The sequence below is a fragment of the Pteropus medius genome, unplaced genomic scaffold, assembly GCF_902729225.1.
Source record: "Pteropus medius unplaced genomic scaffold, Ma_sr-lr_union100, whole genome shotgun sequence".
Taxonomy (NCBI): domain Eukaryota; kingdom Metazoa; phylum Chordata; class Mammalia; order Chiroptera; family Pteropodidae; genus Pteropus; species Pteropus medius.
Window position 1 is genome coordinate 13,885,835 of NW_024349796.1, and position 14,010 is coordinate 13,899,844.

At 38.9% G+C, this 14,010-nt stretch overlaps 1 pseudogene; it reads right to left on the reverse strand.

Moving 5' to 3' along the window:
• Positions 1-12,940: 12,940 nt before the first annotated feature.
• On the reverse strand, positions 12,941-13,059 carry LOC120619420 (uncharacterized; annotated as a pseudogene).
• Positions 13,060-14,010: the final 951 nt, after the last annotated feature.

A 14,010-nucleotide genomic window follows, 5' to 3' on the forward strand; every position in this document is an offset into this window, starting at 1 on the left:
CTTCACAATATGTCCACCAGGTAATGGCCTCACCGAGACTGGAGCACCACCTGTCACTGGGAGCTCGTGAGCTGTCAGAGAGCTTGCATGTAGAAGCGCCTGCTTGTTTTCAGGTGTAATGCTAGGCCCTCCACACAGCAGCCCTGCAAAGGTGATTTTCTTCTACTTCGAGATGGAAAAATCAGTCCGGTGTGGTTACGCAGACGAGCTAGGATGTGAAAGCAGATTGATGGAACTTTCTTCTATGAGGTCACAAGTCCTGGCCTTAGCACGACCCCAAACCTCAAAATTTATGAAAGATTATATCTCACTATTTGTTTAACAATCAAAATCAATTTTACTAATATGGAGAGACTAGAGGGTATATCAATAGTGTTTCATGAATAGTATCATTTTTTTTTTTTTTCCCTGAAGCTCAGGCTCCATCTCTATTTTACTGCCCAGTGTAGTCTTTCGATCTGTTAGCATTGTCAAAATGAAGCCTTAACCGGCTTGCTTTAATGCGTGACCTAGATTAACATGAATTGTTATATCGATTGCCTCTATAAAGGCTGCTAAAAGATGTGAAAGGCATTTAAGTAAGTGAAACATCTCCAACTCACCTCAAAGCTATTAATTAATTCGTATGAGAAACTCTATAAAGACAGAAAAATTCAGTTTCTTTATTCTTCTTCACAGACTGGAATATAAATCTTAGTCATCCCAGGCTAGCTGATAAATCCATTCTTTAACATGCCCACATGATTTATACCTCTATTTTATATTTTCTGGAATACTAGAGTTTGGCCCACAGTTAGATATGAACATAAGCAAATCAGGCAGTAAGGCTTGTAATGACCAATTCACACACGAAACTGCCTATTTGTAGTTAGCAAATGAAGATGTCCTATAAATGATTTAGGGCAGGATTGGCTAAGTTTAGAACTCACTCAAACTTTGTTGGTTTCAAGTTGTGAACCAAACTTTAGTCATTGGGTTTATATGGTTTTTTTTTTCCTTTTTACTATTGGAAAGTAGGATTTTCTATTTCTAAGAAAATCAGTAATAAAAATCTTCTTAGACATTTAAATTGCTTCACAAAATGTTTTGATGAGTTAAGTATAAATGGAAAAGAAACATAAGGCTTACATTTCCCTTAAACTCACAAGGGACGTAAATAAAGGGAAAATGTTCATGGAAACATATTTGGGAACACGCTCGAACTTCGAAAAATAGTGAGGGACATTTGATGAGCCCAAATGCAGCTGGATCTTGATCATCTGTGACTCTTTTTCAAAGGTAATAGATTATAAATAAAAACATATATTAATAATTCACATAAGGGATGATAGGAATGGAAGAGAAAAATCCCTCTGTGTTAGTCATCCAGCTGAAAAAATTCTCAGACAGACTCGAAAAACTAAAACATGAGCAAAACTGCAAAGCTTCATCGCTCACATAACACAGTTGCTTTTCCTATGAAACACAACAGAATTACAAAATCCAGGTGATTCAAGTATTGAGGAGTACCTGAGTACCAGGTATGCCCGTCATACTGGATTGGTTCCTATACCCACGCGACCCTATCTGCACACGAGAACCTTTTCCATCAGAATATATGAGATTGCACGCAAACGCATTTTTATCCAAACTTTAAAATCTTTAGAAAAAACTACAATTAAGAGCTCTCAAAATATACCTGTGTCATAAAAAAGCAATAAAGAAAACTGACATTTGGCCCTCATCCCAGACGTTTCCCTCTTGAGTCAATACAGGTGTCATGCTTTCATGCGACTGTAGACTCGATAAGTTACGATAAAAGCTTTGATCCAAAAACTCACATTGGTGATTCTTCAGTCGGGATTTCAGAGCTGTGGATGGCAGGGCTTTAAAATAACCTACACTTTGGGGAGGCCCTCAGGGGAATCCAATGAGTTAGCATTATCGAATATCATGGGCAAGGGCTAGTTCAAGTTTCCTTCCGGAAATAAACCACAGCCTTACTCATTGGCACGAATACAGCTCATTCTCTCTTATGTTCACTGATTTAATATATAATTATCGTACACCTACTACGGGTGCTGAGCATAATACAAAACTAGGCAGTACAGAGGGTGCTTCCTGGAGTATAATAAAAATACATATTTGGTCTTTGTCCCCAGTTCTTGGCACAGAGCCCCTAAGACCTTTGGAACTCCCCAAGAGACTTTCCCAAGTGTCTTTTGTAATTCATAATGAGCCCCCGCTACCATACCTGAGTTTACGCTGCCCAGGTGACTCACTCGTGGTGGTCTGTCAGTTTCCAGGGAGGGGCTGGCTACTCCAGAAATTATACCAGGTACCTGGTTAGACATTGGAACTCACAGCCTCACTCCCTGACCTCCAGAGAGAGGAAAGGAACTGGAGATCTTATTTAATCATTATTGTTTAATTAGCGATTTAATCAACTGTGCCTATGGAATGAACCCCCAGATAAAAACTCTGACAAGGCTCGTGTAGCTTGCAGGGTGCTGGGAGGGTGGCACATCTGGTGAGGACAGGGGCGTTCTGTACCCTGACCCACTTTCCACTTGGCTGTGTCCTTTGTGACAAAACTATACTGTTACACACAGCGCTTGCAGTGAGCTCCGTGAGTGGGTCCAGAGACTTAGCAGAGAGGAAGAAGGGGCATAGAATCCCCTGAGTCTGCTGTCAAGACAGCTGGTCAGAGCTGCAAGCAGCCTGAGGACCTGGGACTTGTACTCGGCATCTCAAATGGGGACAGTCTTATGTGACTGAGCGCCTAACCTGTGGGGTCCGTGCTGTGGGATAAGCTCAAATTAGCGTCTTCCCAGTTGTTCTCTGACCCGTGAGTCCTGAGGCAGAGGAGGCGGAGAGACGGAGCTCCAACCGGCTGAAGAACTGGGGTCTGAAAAGAGCAACTGCACCCCAGTTTTCTGCTAGTGCAGACCTTCGGCCCTTTGTGGAAAAATCATAAAAAATGAAAAATAAATGAAAAAAACAGAATATCATATCAGAACCTTATAAGAATATACGTGAACATTGTTTATTAGGAAAAAGAAGAAACATTTTTTTTTTTTTAATGTTCACCATTATCAATAGGATTAAAGAAGATGTGATATCTTGAAAGAGGAAAAGAAATTCCATCGGGAGAAAATAAGACACCCTCAGGAAGATGCTTAGAGAGAGAAAACATCCCTTTCTGAAACCTTTCATGCTGGCAATTAAAACTGTCCCTAGCAAAAAAAAGCACAAAAAGATTCTTCTGGGAGGTAGATGTTCCTCTCAGGTCCTAGAAATAAATGGATGGTCAATGAAAGTGTTCGATGGTGAGGAATCTTCATATTTTTCACTGATAAATATTTAATGGGAATTTGGGGGAGTTTCCGTTAAGAGGCTGCTGGCCAGGTGACTATATACTCATGAATTTTCTCTTTTAGCTCTGAATAGTATCTTCAGGCAAAAGCAAACGTTTTTGTCTGGTGCAGAACATGGGTAAGAGTCCAAAGAGGTCAAGGTCGGTGGTATTTGGCCGGTATCCGCCTCTCTGACACCGTTTTTGTCCACCGAGGCCGGACAGGGGCCTGGCCCTGATGGTTCTGACAACTTGGCTAAGTACAAACTGATACCTTTTTCTCTCAGGCTAGTGAGGAAAACCCTGAGGAGGAGGGATTTGGGGTCACTACATTGGGTCTTGGATATTATATCTATGAAATTAGAATACTATGACCCTTGCCGAACTTAGTCAAGGCTGCTCTGAACACAAACTGAGATGCTAATCACTCTTGGGTCAAAATCACTGAAACACGAAATATCTTTCTATAGAACCTAAAATGAAGCGGTAAAGCTAATTTTAAGAAGGTGCTTAGCCTATGACCTCAGAATCCCAGGTTAAGCACTCTCGTCAACAACCACACATCAAAAATAAATAAAACGTCAGGGCACATTATTCTTCTCTTAAATCTAACTAACTGAAACATTAAAATTCTGATCACCGAATGGGAAAAATACACACTGATCCAATTGTGTACGTTCATCAACGAGAAGGAAAATTAAACCTAAATGAAAAAATTTTCTAAATCGGCGTTTTTCTCTAGTATTGACTATATTTTCCCATTGCTTAAAGAAAAGGATCTGGCTTTGTTTGTTTTGTGAATGCAATTACGGTGGAACACACTGCAAGAAAAGGAATGTAGCATGAGGATTATCAGACTAAGGCACACAGCTTGAAAACTACCTCTTATACCTTTGGACTGAGGACAGCTGCCAATAATGGCAAAAACGATATCCGAGGTCTCTGGATAAGGGTTATTATTCTTGCACCTGGGATTTTGTCACTTATTTGGTTGAACTGAGTACAACTGGCTACACTGATTTCATTTCTAGTTTCCTATAATTATGTTCATGCTTTGACTTCAAAAAATATTTTTAAGGTATGAGTAAATTCAGCTATTCTTGTAGCACTCAAAGAAATTAGGTACTAGTTGGAGGAACAATAAGTCACAAAGAACACTCTTTGCAAGGCTGATCTTTGTTAATCGGAGGAGGAACTGTAAGTAACATTTTTTTAAAAATTAAAGATAGTAATATTAATAATATTATATGGGCCAATGAGCCTCTTACATTTTTGAATATTTTGAAAAGGATTCATTATGTAATTGGCAACAACGCTAGGTGCTTTAAAAAGAGAATCGAATGAGGCTTCTATTTGCTCTGCCTGAAATGACACAGATAAACAATGAGAGGGCACAAAGGCATACAGTGACCTTGGAAAAATATGAACAAAACAATATTGACGATTGAAAAGCCCAGTTCTTCTACTGCAATATCTCCTGGTGTGAAATCGATCCATTGGTTCCTCTTCAGAGATGAAAAAAGTTGAAACCTCTTTGTCTTCAAAAGACTCCCTCTCTTGGTTTGAAACTGTTACACTTTCCAATTCACAAATAGTTCTTTGAATATTTGTGCCCAAATTAAAATAACCTTTATTTTATCATGCTAACAGATATGCAACATATCCTCTTGGTGAAAAGACACTATACCGAAACAAAACCAGAATTCATTAGCAGCCCAGCAATTTAATTTCATTTCCTCTCCCTATACCAAAAGTTATAGTTATAAAATTTTAAAGTTCTCTTAGCTGAGAAAGTTTTCTTCCTAGTCACTGTTTACTTTGCTCATAACCCGGAAAAGATTGTTGGCTGCAATTCTTGCGGTGTTACTAAAATATTTCTTTAATGTCCCAAGCTAATAGAGTATACATGAATAGATGACTAAGACAGAAGCTGGCTTTTCATATTGTACTTTGTCACATAGTATACAGGGATTCAAAATTTGGTAGGTTTTAGTAAACGCTGCACACACTACAAGAGCCTAAGAGTCTGGATTCTCTTTACCTCCTTTTGCACAATTTCCCTACTGTTCTACATTTAATTTAATTTCCTAATTCAAGCTTATGGTTGTTCCAAAACACAGAAATCCAACTATAATTCACATATTTTGGTAAGAAAATAGACCGTGTGATCTACGAGCATATTTTCATCAATTATATTGGTCAACAAGAAAAGATGCTATTGAATAACAATTAAGTATTCAGTTATCTGAATCGGAAAATCGAACTCATTTTTACTGAAGGGCTTAGAAACAAATGTTCTAAGTAATTACTTGTCATTGTTGTCTCAGTCGACACCTTTAAGAGGTTCCAAAATATTTCCAGAGTAAGAGAATGACTTAGAAAATTCATGTGGAATTACTACTAGAGCTTTTAAGTAATTTATTGGTTTATTGCGTCAAACATTATTTATTATATCAAGGTACTATGCTTCAGTGAATAAGTCTTGAGCAAGTATCTAAAATTTTGCTTCCAAACTCTTACTCTAATATTCCATCATCAGATCTCGAAATTTATGTCTTCGAGTTGAGAAAATAAAGGTGTTTCTGAAAACCTAAAGCAAATGCAGAGAACTACAACGTTAAAAACTCCAGGGACTAACTACCTTTGGATGTAGATCTCTTTATCTCATGCTATCTATAGATTTTACTGATTAAGAATTTAGTTCATCTATTATATTCACAAGGAGAAAAAAAGGAATGTGTTCACAATCTAGGCTCTTATAAATTTTGCGTATGTACAGTGGATTCTTGTTTAGCAGTGGTATACATCATTTATAAAAAAGACAACATTTGGACATTCATTCGACAGATGCCAGCCAGCGGCTAAACCACATGTCTTTGACAGAGATGTCCTGTATGGGGTTTACCTTCTGAAGGGGGTCAGGGTCATATAACCAGCCAATATACCAATAAATTAAGTAATTATACAAATTAAGAAACGCTCCGAGGAACCTAACAGGAGTCTGAGGTAAAAGAAATCATTGGAAAGAGGAGAAAGACTCGCTTATATTAAGTGATCAGAGATTACCTCTTTGATGAGTTGCCTAAAAGCCCTGGAAATATGAAATGTCAGCCATATGCAGAGCTTAGACAAGAGTGTATTAGGTAGAGGAAACTGTTTATTCAGACCATGAGGTGCGAAAGAGCTTGACATGTTCTAGTAATCAAAACCCATTAAAAATATGTGGAGGCACATGATGAGCTAGGGGTTAAGTGTTAAAAGAATTTGTTAACAGCTAGTCAAAGGATGCCTTGTAAAGACGGTGTATTGAATTCACGTTTTGACTCACTTCTTTATTCTAAGTACGAAACAATAGTTAATGAAACAGAAAAGGAAGTAGGAGGAAATAAAAAGATAGGGTGGCTGAAAGAAAAGATAAACATCTCTTGGACCAGCGCTGTTAGCGAGACCGGATGGGGCCACGTCACCGGTGGACTCCTGGTCTGCAGGCTGGAAGTGATGACTGGCAATCTGGCTCAGTGGAGTGGAGGAGACTCATCGGAAAGGCTGCGGGTGAGGCAGGACCCCAGAGCGAGGCTCGCTACTTGTACCAAGGAACGGAGTGATGCTTCCCCCGTAACATGAAGAGGACCAGAACAAAGGGTGCTGACCACTGCTCGAAGCTACAGCTTTTGTAAAATAAGTTGCATATCCAAGAGCCGAGAGGACAGACAAAACATCCTGGCCAGGACCCAAACAGTGCTTCCCTGGCTGGAGAACTAAAATTTTATCACAAATGATAAGGAATCCTGAGCGGCTTTTATATTACCTAGTTTAAACTTGGAGCACGAGGAGCTGAGAGGTCACCACGAAGTTGCTAGATTGAACGTTCAGAGAGAGAAAGAATACGAGACACCCCAAATAAGAAATAAATCAGCAAGCTAAAACCCTAAAAACTCAGAGAGATGAAAAACTCAGTAATAGAGGAATTAAAGAACAGAAGAGACATGGTATGTAGAAAGCAAATAGCAAAATGGCAGATGTAAATCCTACCTTAATAGTAATTGCATTCAATGTCAATTGAACACTCCAATGAAAAGTCAGAGATTACCGGAATAATTAAGACAGTGATCCAACTAGACGCTGTCGACACTTTAAATTCAAAGATGTAAGAAGTTGAAAATAAAAAGATGAAAAAAATATATGCCATGTCATTAGTAACCAAAAGAGAGCTGAAGTGGTTATACTATATCAGACAAAACACAAGACTTTAAGACAAATTGTTAACGGAGACAAAGAAGGACATTTCATGATGAAAAAAAAAGGGTTATTCCATCAAGAAGATGTAACAGTTATAAACCTAACAGCAGAGCCCCCCAAAACATGAAGCAGAATAGAAGGAACAGAGACAATTCGACAATAGTACTTGGTGACTTCAACAGCCCACTTTCGATAATGGGTCAACAGCTAGACAGAAAGTCATAAGGATACAGAATATCTGGAAAACATAAAACAGAAGTAAGGTATATAGGTGAAGATACTCACAGAAAGTGAAGCATAAGACAGAGATTGAAAATAAAAGAAAAAAAAATAAGAGAAAACTTCACTGTCAATGGATTCCAGAACATTTTTAGAATGGAGGGACAGAGATTTCAAGTAATAAGGTCCACACCTAGATATAGTATCATTATTTTTCAGTACGTTGGGAGCAAAGAGTAGGTCTTATGAGGTTCTGTGTAGGAGATGAACGATATTGCAGTTGGAAAAATATTAGGAATCTGATTTTTTTTTTTTACTTTTGATCAACATTACTAAAAACTAGAGATGATTGAGCAAGGTTTTCAAAATGCTAAAGGAAGATAATTTCTAACCTAGAATTCTAGAACTAGTTTAGCTAAAAATTAAGTGTGATGGTTAAATAAAGACATTTCAAAACAAGTAGGGTCTCAAAAGTAAATATCCATTGCACCTTCTCTCAAGACCCTACCAGAGAATGTTATCTACTAAAATGATACTTTCTTGAGAAGAAGGAATACATGGATGCAGAAAATGGGAGATCAAATGTAGGAAATCTCAGGGGAGCACTAAAGATCAAAGGTGACTGTGACCGTGGTGTACCGGGATAGACAGTCCATATTGGGGCAGATCAGAAACCTCCAACAAAGGTTTCTGAAGAAAGATGACATAAGCGGAATCACTGAATTTTCTGAACGCACTGCGGAGAGAGTTAGACAACTGGCATAAGGATGATTTTGCAATTTAAGAAAAATGAGCACACGAAAAAATAAGGTAATTATTCATTATAGAAAAAAAAGTTGCGCAGAAAACAGTACTCAGAGTCTACTGAATGCTGTAGCTGTAAAACACATTTACAGAGCCTATTTACATTTGCATAGAAACACGTTTACATAACAATATTTATTTTGCCAACATTATGAGGTAGGTATAATGATAACCGGAGGATGGGGAGATTGGAAGAGCATATGGCCAGGTCCGTGTGTGCGCGCACGCGCGCGCATGCGCTTCGGTGGGGAGGGCCTTGGTGGTAGATTATATTAAGGCTTTGCAAACAGTCACTCTTCTCGTCTTCTGGCCCACTGGTGTGCACTTGGCCACGCAGTGTGCGCTTGGCCACGCGATGTACTTTAGCCAATGGAATCTGTGCAGTGACGTGAGCAGAGGCTACGTATGCGCCCATGTGGCTTATTTCAGCCTCTTACATGTATCTCCGCCTGAGAAAGGCATTCCCTGAGTAGTGACTGGTCCCCGAAGGACCCATGGAACAGACCTGAATCGAACCCCACATCCCGAGGCATGGCTACCTGAGACAAACTGTGGACTCACAGCTGAGAAATAAACATTTGATTTTATAATAACTGAAATTTGGGGCTTCTTGGTTATGCAGCATTATTGTAGCAAAGCCTGATTTAAAAAAAAGTCACCCAGATCCACCCCCTTGACTTTTAACTTTTTTCATCATGAGAACAGAGTAGATTATAATTAAATAATTTAAAAATCAAGAAAACGAGATGTGAAAGTGTTTATTTTTGGAAAGAGAAAAATAGGGCAAGGAGTGTGGGTTTGGGTAACTGTTTTTTTTTTAAATAAACCTGGTCAAACTATTTGATCCTTTATACTATGTAAGTATATAATTGATAAAAAATAACTTTAAAAACAAAGAAAGAAAACAGTAAAATATCCACACATAATAGTACTAACTAACCACAACTGAAAGATAAAACAAGATATCTTTTGAGAATTTTTCAGAATTGAATTGAAAAGTGACCTGAGTCCTCGTGAGGAAATTCAAATATCAATAAGTAGTTTTCGTTTCTTGAGCTGTTTCAACTCTTATCTAAACTATTCTCTCTCCTTTCAGTGATCCCTATTGGTCTCCTTAAAATTTTTATACCACCTAATTTTCTATCACTTATTCTCTTAACATCTTTTTTCTCAAAACTTAGATCAAAGTCCTCTCCATATGTTATTTGATTCTCTTCATTCTTCCTATGTACTCTCTTTAGTCCTTTGTAGTTTTCTGGAGGACTTTTCCCAGTCGGATGTGACAGACCACATCACAGAAAGAACAATGAAATTGATTAGGGTTATTTCAAGGTAGAGTTGGGAGTATATGATAGTCATATTTAAATATTTCTTGTGAGTACCAGTAACAGCTAACTCTGGCTGTTGGGACAGGACTACCTAGTTACAAAACAGCGATCGGAAGAGTTTGAACACCTTGGGAGAAACATGAAGCCCCAGCCTTCAGCTAGCCCTAAGGTTCTTTACTCCACTTACATTAGTGACAGTCCTAATCCTTAATCCTCAGAGCAGCTTGCTCAGTAAAATCACAGAACAAGGTCCTGATTAAATACAGCTGTATAACTACCCCAAATGCAGGTTTAACAACAATCTTCTTGTCATCACTCAAAGATATTGTAAAACCTTAACACGAAAGGTTACAATTAATTATTTGTAATGTCCTAAATCCCTTTACTGAATCTCTAAAGCTCCCACACGTTTTTAACCCTCACTCTCTAATAAGTACTTAAAAAGAGAATCCTAGAAGTTAGAAGAATTAATTAGAAGAATCCCCGGCCTGGCTTTCTTGTCTTAGCTGCCTTACACAGCCTCCTCTCTGCAAGCCTCTTCTTTGCCATGCCTTCCCTTAACCTTTCCTATGGCACCATCTTTCCCGAAAAACCTGTGAAATGGACCGTTCCCCAGAGGAGTGAGGAAGCGGAGCATCAGCCCTTCCCGACCTCAGAGACAAACTAGATTGTGCTGATGGTTCTTCTCTTCCTTTAGAATAGAATAACATCGTTGCCTGCAACCCTACTTGCTTCACATGTCTGTAACAACATTTTCTGGGAGGCCAGCCCTTCGAGACCCAGGATAAAAAGCTTCCCAGGGACCAGTCAAGAAAACAGATTAGACCTGCTTGAAAGGACATCTCTTCTAGGTTTGGGTTTCTGCCAGAGGTCTCTTCTTTTTATAATATAATTCGATGCAAGATAAAAGAATGTTCTTTAAAACCTAATCGATTTGGGTTTGAATATTTCATAAATTTAGAGCTTAAGTTTTCAGTTTTGGGTGTTCCTTATAAAAGCTGCTTTTTAAGAAAATTGGACCCGTTGACTTTCTGGACGTTGCATAGATTTTATGAGGTATGATGATGAGTAAGCCATAAAAGCATAAGGCTTTACAGATTCTATTTCCTATTAAATGCACATCAGTTTAAAACGGAGGAAAGAATTGGACTGTACAATATGTCTTTCAAATTTTGCTCAATCTAGATATTTGGAAACTGGTTTAAGGTGTTAGCCAAACCAAAAATGTAGTTAAATTCACCCAATTCTGATTTATACCACATATTTAAGCCCACTTCCCATTGAGTTGCTTCCCAGAGTGTGCTTGTCTGTTGATTACTTTAAAATATAGACCAAGTTCGGCAAAACATTATATAAACAGAAGGGAATTATTCTGTTCTCCTGCATTAAACTGAAACACTACCCAACATTTAATTTCTACTCCATATCATCTGCCTTATTTTTTGATGTAGGTCAAAAACAAATATTTTTTAAGTAAAATCATTTGTGAACCATTGTTTCATATTATAATCAAAACACTCTTTGATCTGTACCTGGGAAAGATTTAAAGTTATTCTGAATGTTGTTTTAATGCCTCCGACCTCACTTTCAAGTTTCACTGGAATATTACCATAAAACTAAGATGTACATAAACATATTGATTTATTCAACAGCGGGCAATCACAGTTCAACCATATTATTTAATTTCATCTCTGACAAATATAGTGATAGCAGAAAACCTATGTATTTTCTCCATTCCAACATTATTATGTAGAGCAAATATGAAAGGTTAGTAACTAAATGTTTGCCGTGAATATCATTTTGGCCAACGTTCTCGAGTGAATTTTAAGTCTTTAAGAGATGAACTGCAGTATATTGTGTCCAGTTTGGTTTAAATAATCACCCCGAAAGTTCAGATCAGTATCTGAACTTTATCCAAACTATCCAAACTTCCTTTAGTTTGTGATTCAAGTCTGCAAATCTCTTGAGAACAGATGCTCTTGTAGCTTTCCCTCACTTCCTGTTTCATTGTGAGGAGATTTCCACAGAAATTCCGACACGCAGCCCCAGAAGTCTGAATGCACGATGCCTGGGGACCTTCTCTCCCATTCAAATCAAAATTGGTTATTGCCTTCATCCCCTGGAAAATTCAGTTCTTGCCTTTCTTAGTATCCAATCCCTCAGGGCCTTAGCTGCTGTTGGGGCTCCAGTTTCTGCGCTGACCTTTGCCTCATCTAGACACCCCTTCATTGTCTGGGATTGCCCAGGCTCTGAATTCACATGATAAATATACCTTGAGCACTTTCTATGTGGCTCACACTGTTATATGTACTGGGTTTATAGCAGGAAACAGAGCAGGGGGTGGAAATCTTGTTCTCAGGGAATGAAACTCTCATGGGGGTAAAGGATGAGCGATCATCATCATCGTCATTGTCATCGTCATCATCATCGTCGTCTAGACTACATTAGATGGTTCCAAGTAGTATAGGGGAAAATAAAGCAGAAGGATAAGGGAAAGTCCTGGGGGGAGGTGGAGTAGAAATAGGAGGTGTCATGGTAGATGTCACCGAGAAGGTGACCCTTGAACAAAGGCCTGAGGAGGTGAGGGTGTGCTCGCGTGCTGCCTGGAGGAAGGCCACTCCAGGAGCAGGGAAGAGCATCTGAGAAAGCTGGGAGACGGGCATGTGCCTGGTGGGCCTCCATCCTGCTTTTCTTCTCACTCAACACATTGTCCATGCCCATGGACTAAGGGATCAATATGTTCATCACTCCCAAATCTGAGTTTCTGTTTTGAGCGCCACATCCACATCTCTAACTTCTGCTGGACATCTCAACCTGAAGGTCTTATGAGCCTTTCAAACTCAACATGCCCCCAAATAGAATGTTTCTTCCCTCTAAAACACACAGTCTTCTGCATTTCTCTCTCTCTCTCTTTTTTGTTTTTGTTTTTAATACAACCCTGCTGACTCACAGATTGTAAGACCTTGCTTCAGCTTGCCAGTCTCTGGTTTTTATTTATTTATTTTTTATTTTTTTATGCCTACAGCATCTGGTCTTCCTGGGCGGTCTCCCATCCAAGTACTAACCAGGCCCAACCCTGCTTCGCTTCCGAGATCAGACGGGATCGGGTTTGTTGAGGGTGGCGTGGCCGTAGACTGCATTTCTCTTATTAGGGCACAAATAGCCACTCAGTGATCCAAGCCAGATACCTTTTAGGTGTCTCCTTTTCCTGTTCTTTCCACATCGAATTGGCTTTTCCATGCAACGCTATATACCGAGAGGTGGCTTTGCACTAGACCCTCTGCTACACACGGTGGTAGAAAGACTGATCGGAGCCTTAGTTACGGATGGAATTTTCTCCTTTCTACCTGTCTACAGCTCCATGGCTACAGCCGAAGCAAGTCATCAGAGGACAGTAACAGTCTCTGAACTGCTGTCCCGTCTCCACGTGCTCATCCTCTTGTCCCTGGGATCTTTGCCTTCGGAGCTATGGCTCCGAAACATAAAAATTATAAATAATCATGGACCGTGGAGAAAAGAAATTCTTGTAATTTAATATTTAGGAAATAATTCCATTTTAACTTTTAAATAAAATGCATTCCCCCATCTCCCCGCCAGAGAAAATCATCAAAATATAATGGCTGTCGCTATGGACAAAGCAGGAAGAGGATGACTGGGTGTGCGATCGTGGAGAAATCGCCTCACCTGTCCCCACCTAAAGCTTCTCCTCTTCAAAATGAACAGACCAGATTCTAACTGCAGATACTTCCGATCCTTATTTTCAACAGAGGTTAGTAGAGAAAATACTACTGTAATATTGGTCTCAGAGGAAAAGACAGATTTTCTGTTTGGTGGTATATAAAACTATGTATTTCCTAATCCAGAGAAAATGATAAATCTTGCCAGTTTTTACCTTAGGCAAAGAAGTAAACAATCTGAAGTTTAATATAGCTTAGGCTGTAGAAAAGGGAAAACTTCTCCCAACAGTTTTACTATTGTGGAGAACATTCTAGAATATCCAAAAGTACAGGATCGTGAGAAAGTTAAAGAAATCATAGGAGAAGAAAAAATAAACCAAAATGGCAAACAAGAAGATTTGATATAAAT